Source organism: Rhinolophus sinicus, linkage group LG10, assembly GCF_036562045.2.
Source record: "Rhinolophus sinicus isolate RSC01 linkage group LG10, ASM3656204v1, whole genome shotgun sequence".
NCBI lineage: Eukaryota > Metazoa > Chordata > Mammalia > Chiroptera > Rhinolophidae > Rhinolophus > Rhinolophus sinicus.
In genome coordinates, this window is record NC_133759.1 from 43,395,349 (window position 1) to 43,406,665 (window position 11,317).

General features: G+C 46.2%; 1 long non-coding RNA gene across 3 annotated transcripts; it reads right to left on the bottom strand.

Moving 5' to 3' along the window:
• Positions 1–1,767: 1,767 nt before the first annotated feature.
• On the bottom strand, positions 1,768–11,298 carry LOC141567227 (uncharacterized). Of its 3 annotated transcripts, XR_012489701.1 has the most exons (5): positions 11,116–11,298; positions 5,676–5,784; positions 5,096–5,195; positions 2,866–2,954; positions 1,768–2,522 (listed from the first exon to the last, which is right to left on the bottom strand). It is a non-coding gene; the product is annotated as an uncharacterized LOC141567227 (long non-coding RNA). The 3 variants fall into 3 exon arrangements; XR_012489700.1 differs by having other exon boundaries at positions 1,768–2,954; positions 11,116–11,286; XR_012489699.1 differs by lacking the exons at positions 1,768–2,522; positions 2,866–2,954; positions 5,096–5,195 and having other exon boundaries at positions 5,509–5,784; positions 11,116–11,266.
• Between the last annotated feature and the right edge of the window lie 19 nt (positions 11,299–11,317).

The following is an 11,317-nucleotide window of genomic DNA, read 5'->3' on the forward strand; positions in this document are numbered from 1 at the left end:
TTGTCATTCATTCAGGAAAGACGTTCTGTTCTAAGGGAGCTTACAGCTGCAGGTAAGAGCATACCTGCCCCGCTCCCCACTCACAGTGGATTAACAAGAAGGCAGCGTGTTGGCTGGGGGCTTGATCCTGGAGCAGGGCGGCCTCCGAGGTCGGCCAGTCCAGCAATTCCAGGATCCATGTGTCTCCACACTGCCCTCCACAGTGTCAGCTTTCACCTAAGTGGGTTCCCCTTTGGCTGTGTGATGGCAGCCAGTAGCAGTCAGTGAAGGCCAAATGCTTCCTCATTTACAGCCAGCACCAGAGAGGGCAGGAAGGAGCAGGTAGCTTCCGTGGTCTACCCAAAAGAGCAAGAAGCCTTTCCCAGACATCCGTATGTCTCACCCAAACTAAGTGTCCCGTAACCATTCTGGAACCAATCACTGGCAAGGGATGACTGATGGGTTTAAACTAATGAAAGTGTCTGCTTTCCCACTAAGTGCAAGGCAACGGGGAGAGAGGGTGGAACCCAACAAAGATCTGAGCAGGAAGGGGAAATGGATGGGCAGGAAGCTAGCCCTGGGAAATAACATGAACAAATATGCTCTTGTCCCTGCCTCAAATTGAGAATAATTTGCAGTTCACTGTGAGAAGGTGAAGGTCCACACAGGAGAAGGGAAGGGAAGGTTCCCTGAGGTACTCAGCCATAGAGAAGGATGGCGAGGACAACCAACATTCTTGTATACCCAACACCTCTCCTGTGGGAGACCTGCCCTTTCCTCATTTCATGTGGCTCTTGTGGGACTGTCAAACTAGAGTGGACACGTGTTCCCAGCTTGGCCAGTCACAGTACCCCATCCCTTTAGCCATGATGATTGGTCCAAAGAATGGGCATGTGACCCAAGCCGGGCCAATCAGAGGTCTTCCATAAGATGGTTGTATGGATGCTGAGAAGAGGGTTTCTCTTGGATTAAAAGCCATAGAATGTGGGGTGGCCAGATGGATCAATTGGTTAGAGCGCGAGCTCTGAACAAGGTTGCTGGTTCAATTCCCACATGGGGAGGGTGGGCTGCGCCTCCTGCAACTAAAGATTGAAAATGATGACTGGACTTGGAGCTGAGCAGCACCCTCCACAACTAGATTGAAGGACAACGACTTGATGGGTCCTGGAGAAACACACTGTTCCCCAATATTCCCCAATAAAAAAGTAAAAAAAAAGCCATAGAATGTAAGGTTGGACCACCTGGTGACTCACTTTCCTGCCACATGGAAGAACCTGCCCGAGAATAAAGCCAACTCGGAGAGGCAGAGCGAGGAAATAAAGACAGAATCTTCATGATGTAGCTAGAGCCCTGGATCCTCCAAAGACATCAGCCCACAGATGCTTCTTTTGGCGTAAGCTAGTTTGCTTTGGAGTTTTGTTGTTTGTCTAGTAAAGAAGACCTGACCAATAAAAGTGGATTTTTAGCAAAAAGAAGGATGGAGTAGGGTCCTGAGAGAGAGGACGACGTGAGGCCCTGCCTCCCACATGGTGTGGGGCCTAGCTGCTGCAGTTTTTCAGTGACTCATTTTCCCCAAGTTGCTTTTAGTCTTGTCTTAAGACACCCAAATTAATTTCATTAATTAATTAAGTGCTCCGTAAATGTTAGATCTGTACCAGGCACTATTCTAAATTCATTAAACTACTGAATCTTCTCAACTACCCCATCTGGTAGATACTAACAACATCCATTCACAGATGTGGAAATTGTGTTGTAATGAAGTTACATACCTTCGTCAAACAGTTGATAAGTGGTTGAGGCAAGATTCGAACTCAGTCCATCTGACATGCAGACAGAACCTCTTCATTACACAACTCTTTGGGGCTCTACTCCCCTCCAGCCTATGTGAATGGTATTTTTAGGCTTGGGCAGTGCAAAACCTGTGCAGCCATACGTGGTTGCCCTGCTTGCAGACCCCCTGTTCTTAATTAACCACTCGCTTCTCTGATCATTAGGCCTGATCAGAAGTATGGTAGGCATCATTAGTAGAGAGTTCCAGGAACAGAGACAGCTTTGTGGAGGAGGTAGGATGGGAGCTGAGGTCTCAAAATTTGGTAGAACTGTGAGAAGGGGCAGGTAGATATTATAAAAACAGTCATGCACTGCATGACAAACTTTTGACCCACGACATACCGCATACACAATGATAATCTCATAAGAAGAACCCCCAAGAAAATTCATAGTCAAGGGTTTAGCAGAAAATTTTGCAGACCTCAACAAGCTTCTGAAAAAGTTTGAAGACATGGGCCCCAACACCGAAAGGTTTTCATTAATAGAGAGGGATGTTCATGGTACATTATCTGCTTAAGCAAGTGTCATGCAGGGTGGCATGCAGGGTTTCTGGTCCCGCTCCCCACATAAGAACGCAGGACATGGTGAGGCCAAAAAGGAACACCCACGGAGCCATAGATAGGGGACTCATACCTCTATATTCTTGCTGGCGGCTGGGTTGGAGAAACAGGAAGCAGGAACCACACTATCCACAACCTGCCGTCCACTTCTCTCTGCCAACCAACATCACTTGCTAGCTGCAACCCGCCGTGCTAACTGCAACCCCCACTTGCTAGCTCAGCCACCATCTTCTTGCTAGCCTCCCATTTGCTGCTAGCGTAGCCACGGCAGTTACATTAGTGGCCAATGGCTCACTGGTTACAGCTGACAGCCAACTAGCCACAGCTGATGGCCATCCAATCACAGTTGATGGCCATTTACTACCCTAGTGAGCACCTTTCCATGTGAGTCCGAGAGCCTGGAAACTGCACTCTTGGCTCTGTCCAAACAGCAAGTCTATGATAAACCAACCAAGAAAGCCACCATGGACATATTACTGAAAGGAGTGATAAGAACCTCAGGCAGGTCCTTCAGGAGGTCTTCCAGAAGAAGGCGTTGTGATCATAGGAGGTGACAGCTCCATGTGTGTTGTTGCCCCTGAAGACCTGCCAGTGGGACAAGAGGTGGAGGTGGAGACAGTGATAGTGATGAGCCCAACCCCGTGCAGGATTGGGCTAAGGTGTGTGCGTCTTAGTTTTAAGGAAACTATTTACAAGTTTAAAAATATTTTTTTAACTAGAAAAAAGCTTATAGAATAAGGATATAAAGAAAAAATAGTTTTGGGCCGGCCCGGTGGCTCAGGCGGTTAGAGCTCCGTGCTCTTAACTCCGAAGGCTGCCGGTTTGATTCCTACATGGGCCAGTGGGCTCTCAACCACAAGGTTGCCAGTTCAATTCCTCGACTCCCGCAAAGGATGGTCCCCCTTGGCAGTGCCCCCTGCAACTGAAATTGAACACGGCACCTTGAGCTGAGCTGCCACTGAGCTCCCGGATGGCTCAGTTGGTTGGAGCGCGTCCTTTCAACCACAAGGTTGCCGGTTTGACTCCCACAAGGGATGATGGGCTGTGCCCCCTGCAACTAGCAACTAGCAACTGGCAACTGGACCTGGAGCTGAGCTGCGCCCTCCACAATTAAGATTGAAAGGACAACAACTTGACTTGGAAAAAAGTCCTGGAAGCACACACTATTCCCCAATAAAGTCCTGTTCCCCTTCCCCAATAAAAAAAAAAATCTTAAAAAAAAGAAAAAATAGTTTTGTACCGCTGTACAATGTGTTTGTGCTTTAAGCTAAGGTTATTACAAGAGTCCAAAAGTTAAAAAAAAATTTTAAGTTTATAAAATAAAGTAAAAAAGTTACAATAAGCCAAGGTTTATTTCTTGAAGAAAGAAAAGTATTTTTTTATAGATTGAATGTAGTCTAAGTGTACTATGTTGATCAAGCCTACAATGGTATCCGGTACGTCTCAGGCCTTCACATTCACTCTCTGCTCACTCACTGACTCGCCCAGAGCGACTTCCACGCCTGCATACTCCATTCACAAGTGCTCTATACAGATGTACCATTTTAAAAGTCTTTTCTACCATATTTTACTGTCCCTTTTCTATGTTTCGATACACAAATGCTGTTGTGTTAGAATTGCCTGCAGTATTCAGTACAGTGACACGCTGTGCAGGTTTGTAGCCTAGGGGCAAGGGGCGCGACCATCTAGCCGACGTGTGCAGTACGCCACACCATGCAGGTTCGTGTGAGTGAACTCTAAAATGTTCCCACAGCGAGGAAGTTGCCTAACGACGCATTTCTCAGAACGTATCCCTATCGTTAAGCAACACAGGACTGTAGAAAGAAGAACCCTAGAGGATTGATTGGGCCTGGTTCAGTAGGGAAAAGACAGCTTTCAAGGATCAGTGAGAACTGTAGTTATCTAAGTTACACACCTACTATCTGGCCAGTCCTGTGCTGCGTTCTTTACTCCCACGTCTTATGTGATGCTCACCACACACCTACAAGGTGAGCAGTAGTATTCCCACCCTACAGAGGACATCGATGCTCAAAGAGGTGCAGTGCCTCCTGAGGCGGCACAGCCTTGCTGCAGGAACAGTTATTAGCTCCAGATTGCACCATCCCCTACAGAGCTGACAACCACAGTGGAACAGGGAGTCCCTTCTTACGGCCATATCCGTGTCTGCTGGACCCAGAGGAGGCCTCCTTTATGGGGTTCGGAGGAAACCGGTTCCCCACGAGGAAGGGGAAATTGGTTCCAGCACCTCAAGACTGATTTTAATTTGAAACAATCCTGACACCTTATCGCTAGTTTGGTGAAAAAGCCTTTTGTACCTTGGCCCTGAAAGCCGTCCGCCATCATTGTTTTTCCAGAGCCCCAAATGTCTTACAATTGACTTTCAGAAACACCAAGATGAGTGGGAACAAGGGTGATTGGGTGGAGGTTAAGCCCTGAGTTGGGAATGTGACCCAGCATGGGTCCCCAGCCTCCGCCAGCTCCTCAGTGGTCTGGAGGACTGAGTCAGTAGATTGGGGCTCCCGGTGACTCCTACTAAGAAGAAAACAATGGCTAGAACTTGGACTTTTGTAGAAACCTGGTGAGAAAATAAATTCCTTTCCTCATCTAGGGCTCAGGCTGCGGTGGAGAGGATCAGGCACAAATGGGCCATGACTCACCACTTCACATATTAACTCATCATTTCATCTCTTCACTCACCCCGTTCATTTATTCACCCATCTACTCACCTCCATTTCCTCCTTTATGCTTTTGCTCCCTCACTCGGTGACCCTGTTGCCATGGCTGAGAACTAGGTAGGTGACTGAGGCTCCAGATATGGGAAGACAGCTGGGCAGATGAAACACAAGGCAATTAGTGCAATAATAGAAGAATGTGCAAAGTCTGCAGGGACCTGAGGCGGAGAGTGACTTAACAACAGCTTAGAGGGTCAGGAGAGGTGTCAGGGAGGATGGGGAAAGGAAGGTGCTGGGGCAGAAGACATTCCAGGCAGAAGGAACAGCCAGGCAGGGGTGTGAACAGCTGGCCTGCTTAGAGAAAGGTGAAAACGTTGGCGTGACGAGCCCTGGGTGGAGGGGAAGGGGAAGGAAAAGAGATGAAACTGAAAAGTAGGTTGAGATCAGGCTGGGACAGGCTGTGAATGGCAGGTTAAGGAGCATGGGCTTTATTTGTTTTTAATTGGGGAACAGCGCGTTTCTCCAGGGCCCATCAGCTCCAAGTCGCTGTCCTTCAATCTAGTCCAGTCGCCATTTTCAATCTTAGTTACAGGGGGTGCAGCCCACCGTCCCATGAGTGAATTGAACCAGCAACCTTGTTGTTGAGCGCTCACGCTCTAACCAGTCCGCATGGGCTTTATTCTTGAGGTCAGTGGCTCTCAAAGTGGGCTCCCTGGACCAGCAGCATCAGCATCACCTGGGAACTTTAAAAAGATGCAAATTTTCAGGTTCCAGACCTACTGAACAGGAAACTCTGTGTGTGGGGCCCAGCCATGTCTGTTTTAACATGCCCTCCAGGTGATTCCTAATGCATATTAAAGTTTGAGAATCACTTTACTAGGTAGTCGGGAGCCAGGGGAGGTTTGTGAGCAGGAAAATGCCATAATAGCACTCTGAATCGGAAAGCACTTTGGAGGCTGGACTGATTAGAGGGGGTGAGAGTGAAATGGGCAGATGGGAGTGCAGCTGTGTACAAAGAAATTCATCTGAGATGGTGGATGTGGCAGAAACTGGTAGATGTCCTCCAAAATCTCTTTTCTTCTACAGTTAATAGAACTCCTGATTTTCAGTCGGACACATGCCTCTGAAAGACTAAATATTCCAGCTTCCTTGCAATTAGGTGTGATCATGTGACTAAGTTTTGGCCAATAGGATGTAAGTGGAAGAGATGTGTGTGTGACTGAGCTTATGCGTCCCAAGGGGTGTGCCCTCCATGTTCCCATTTGCCCCTAGCTCAGATGAGACATGGTGGCAAGCCATTTTGAAACATGTGGTCAAAGACAACACCATAGGAACAGTGGAGCAACGAGAAGCCAGGGTTCCTCTTACCTTGTAGTCGTCACAGCAGCCTGGGACTGCTTGTGGCCAGATTGTCATACACTTCCATTTTATTTAAGTCACAATTATTTGGGGTGTCTGGTAGAGAAACCAAACTATATTCTAGCGATACAGTGAGTGTGTGGCATGCCAAGCACTCTTTTCAAACTATACCTGCTTCTTTCCCTTCATTTTTCCCTTCCTTCCTTCCTTCCTTCCTTCCTTCCTTCTTTCTTCCTCTCTCTCTCTCTTTCTTCCCCCCCTCTTTCCCTCCGTCCCTTCTTCCCTTCCTTTATTCCACTTCCTTTCATTCTTTTGTCCTCTCTCTCCTCTTTTTCTCTTTGAAAACAATCTGAGAAAGCTTACAATTGAGGATAATGTACAATGAATTTCATCAAATACAAAGTTAATCCCATTGGGGTTATTGAGCATCAGATTTAGCTCTAAGATTCCTGGAAGCCAAGCAAAAATGGAAATAAGATGAATCAGTCTCAAAATGTTCGCTCTCAAAGGAAAGAGCACTTCCAGTTTTCCTGACAAAAATTCCAATAATGTCTCATGCTGGAGAAATTTCTCAGTTGGAGTCATATTGATAATATTCTCCATAAATTTGACAGCAAATGGAGATTGAGTTTCACACAGTGGTTTCTTATCACAACCTTTGGTGACTGCTCAGGGCATGTTGTTAAAAAACTACTCTGGAGGATGATTCTGCAGGGACCAAGCTTGGGTGGTGCCCTTTACATGAATTCTCTCATTTGCTCCTTTCAACAACCCTATGTAAGAACAGGTAGTACTGTTACCCTTATTCTACAAATGAGGAAACTAGGATACAGAAAGGGGAGGGGCCAGATCAGATAACTGGTGGTGAGCCAGTTTTGCAAGCCAGGTCTTAGACTCTAAATGTCCCTCTCTGGGCCTGCCAGCACTACCACATACAAAATTAAAGACATTGTGGGTTGTGAATCAGAGAAAAGCACAATAATCATAGTTCCAGAATATACTGGTTAGCCAAGAGAGATCCGTGAGATCTGGTAGATATTGGAGGGGCCTCTGAGTCTCTTAAGATGAGCTGCTCCTGATAGGGTAAGAGGTATATGCTTAGGTGCTATGAGGGCAGAAGGGAAACCTCAGATTTGGAGCTTGACTAGAACATGTGGGGCTTTAAGAATGGAAGGAGAAATAATATTGCAAGCAGCTGTCTTAGGGCAGCTGATGTCTAGAAAAAGAGAAGAGAATCCCTCTCTTCTGTCTCGTTTCTTACTGAGCACCTACTATGCACCAGATACATGCTGAGAACCCAAGAGACAGCAAGGAAACCAGCCTACTGGGTGACAGTCACTTTTTAAGTTGTATCATTCTCAAAATAATGCTACAAAGTAGGTAGAATCATTATGATTATGCCATGCTATAAATGAGGAAACTGAGACTCAGACAGTGAAATGATTTGCCCAAGGTCCCACAGCTGGTAAAGGGTGGAGTTGAAGTTTGAACCCAGGTCTGCCAGACTCCAAAACATCCATCACTATTTCAACAGGAGGAGAGAAAAGATGTGATGGATATGACATTTAAATCAATTCTATTTCTTTGTGATTAAGTAAAATTTAAATAATTGAACACCAAATTGGTCCACACTCCAATAAATACTTCTTCAAACATCTTGGAGCATACAGCATTATTCTAATTTAGGATTATTTCTCTGAAATTGCTTCCCAGAGGAGCAATTCCTGGGTCAAAAGGCCTGCATATTATTTAAGCCTTTGATGTATATTGTCAAAATCTTTATAAGATTTTTAGCAAGTCATTTTCCTACCAGAAATGTAGAAGTATCCATTGCTCACAATAACGTCAGTCTTCTTCAGTGTTACCAATTTTGTTTTTTTAGTTTTTTTAAGGAGGGCGCAGCTCAGTGGCCCATGCAATGATCAAACCGGCAACCTTGCTGTTACCAGCACCACTCTCTAACGAACTGAGCTAACTGGCCTGGCCACCCCCTCAGTTTTTTAAACTTTGAATTTGAAAGGCTATAAATGAGCTCTTTCAGTTTGTACTTCTTTGATTACTTGTGAGATAGAAATTGTCCCATGTTTATTGTGTGCCATCTGTCTCCTTTGACCATTTATTGGGTTCTTAGTCTATTATGTTATCAATTTTATGTTCTTTACATAATAGAAATATTAACTCATTGTCTGTAAAACATTTCCCCAGTTTGAAGTTTGCCTTTTACTGTTGGCTATAATTTTGGAGTAGGGTAGGGATTTTTGGTTTGTTTCCAGTAACAGAAGTTGAAAGAATGTTGTAATGTTTTATAAATAAACCTGTCCATCTTTTCCTTGTAATTTTTTCTTTTTTCTCTAAACTTAGAAAAACCATTCCCTCCTCCAATGGCTTATTTTCTGTCAGGTTCAAGAATTGATGGCGATGTTTGAGCTGCTTTGTCATCTTTTTAATAACAAAGGAGAGAAGAGGATTATTTCCTTTTTCTCTTCATAAATTTGACTTTCCTTGAGAGACTTTTTGTTTTAGTACTTTGAAGTATGCTCACTGGGGAGTGGAGGCTGTAGAAAGAAATGTGTGTATGTGTGTGTATCCCAAAAAGTCTGGAAGAATATGTACCAAAAAATATTAACACTGGTTATTTCTGACTGATGGGAGCAGGGCTGGGATGGATGTATTACTCATGCCTGGCCAGCACCCTTACTTCCTTTGTACAAGATACCCCTCTTCATTCCTTGTAACTCCGGTGTGGCTGCCCATTACAGTACATTTGCCCTCATTCCCCTGGCAACAGTTTTTGGGGCCAAGGGGTAGGCATGTCATTCCAGCAGAGCCCATTAGAATCCTTTCGAGTATATATCACTCCTTCTGCTGGGTTCAGTTGGAAAGCTGGGCTGCCTCACACCACGTTTCCTGCCAGGTAGAGGGGAATCATTCTGCAGAGGAAAGGAAGCCAACGTGCAAAGAGACATTGAGACTAGGAGAGATGAGAGAAGGCTAATCCTACGAGTACTGCGTCCCCAGTTCCAGTCTCCAAGACCTGGATCCCTGGTGTTTTTCCTTCAAACTTGCATCAGCTATTAGGGGTCCTCTTTGATGAAGCTAGCTTTAGGTTGGGATTCTGTTATTCAGCAAGTGAAAGAATCTGACCAGTGGCAAAAAAAAAAAAAAAAAAAAAAAATCTGCTTTTGTGTGTTTTTAGTATTTTATGTAATTTTCTTGCAATGATCATGCATGACTTGTTTAGTTGAAACATTTTTTAAAGAAAAAAATGACAGAATGTGTTTGTTAAAAATAAAAGCAAGTATAACTAAGTGCCCTCAAACATGTTCAAAAGTAGGCATAATATAAAACAGAGCATAAAAGCTATACAAGTCCTCAGAAGGACAGAGGCCACTTTATCACCTTAGGAATATTGTTATTGAGAGAAACAGGACTTTATGGTGAGATAACCCCATCTCAGTGGGTGTGTTGGGTGGGTGTAGGGGAGGGAGAGTAGGGGCTCAGCCCTGAGCAGGAAGTGTGTTTTCCTGTGGACTAGAGAGTCTCAGATACTAAGATTTGGGGTAGAGAAATTACCCTTTAGTCCCCTGTCCCTGGACAAATCAGGTCCCTTCTCTGAGCCTCAGATTACATTAAGTCTAGCTCTCATATTTTGAATACCTACAGTATCCCAGGCACTTCACATCCATTATCTCATAGAATTCTCAGGAGAATTGACTCAGTTATTAATGTTCCCATATTCCAGATGGAGACACTGAGGCTCCAAGAGGTAAAGCGTGATTCAGATAAGTCAGTCTCTACAGCCCTTCTAAGAACCTCAGACATCTTTCTCTCTCATCTGTAAACTGGGCATAATAAATTGACCACATTCTGACACAGTCCAGAGAATAAGACAGGGAAACGCCAGTTGAAACTGAGTTGAGGTAAGCATTGTCTTCTGCCCATCTTCAGCTGGAAAATTTCGGGACTGGGAGCTGCACTGGGGGGTTAAAGTGGAGTGGGGGCCCCAAGCAACGTGCCTCCTCTGTCTGGCCACAACCCAGCCCCACCCTTACTTTCTGCGAGTTGCTCCCTCCTCCCCTCTGCATCAGATTTCTTCCCAAGGAAGACCTTGCGCAAGAGGACCTCTGTCAGATCCTTGGGCCCCCGCCGACCACGCCAGGAGCAGTTTCATGCCCCCTTGCCTTCCAGCTATCAGCCCCTGGCACCTGCCTAGTCACGTGCTACTTCAGGTCCTCTTTGGCCTGTTTCCTCCGGGATCCCGATTTAACTCCCTCTCCTAACCCCTTTCCTGCCTAGCCGCCCCCCCCCCCCCCGCCTTCTGTGCACCTCACCCGTTTTTGAGGGGCAGGTGTAAGGGATTGGGACATCAGCTCTGCCTCGCTGAGGGACGTCCGGCCTCGTTTTTCCTATCTGTCAAATGTGTCCCCCGCTCCACGACCGCCTCCGTTTTTTCATTGTCTATTCTCCTGTCTTTTCCCTACTTCCCCATCCCTCCACCCTAATCAGTCTCCTGAGCCCTAATGAGGGGCGTCATTCCCTTTAGGGCACTGGGGGGGGGGCATGGAAAGGGGAGTGGACACAGCCCAAGAACCCTAAGGGAGCTTCCAGAGTGGTCTGAAACTCTATAAAGGCAACAGGGTGAAATTGGCCAGCCTCTGGCATCAGATAGACCTGGGTCCAAATCTGCCTTTGCTCGGACCAGCTGTTCAAAATACCTTTCATCTCTCTGGGCTTCAGTTGTCCCCTCTGTGAAATGGAGGTCCTACTGGAGACAAAGGGCCGCAAGAGTCCCGCAGAGGATCTGACCGGTACTAGCGGTTCCCCCCATCTCTCTACCCCCTCTCGCGCCCCTTTCCCAGCCCGCAGCTGAGCCTAGCCTGCCAGTCTCTGTCCCTCCGCCGCAGACTCCGCCTCCAC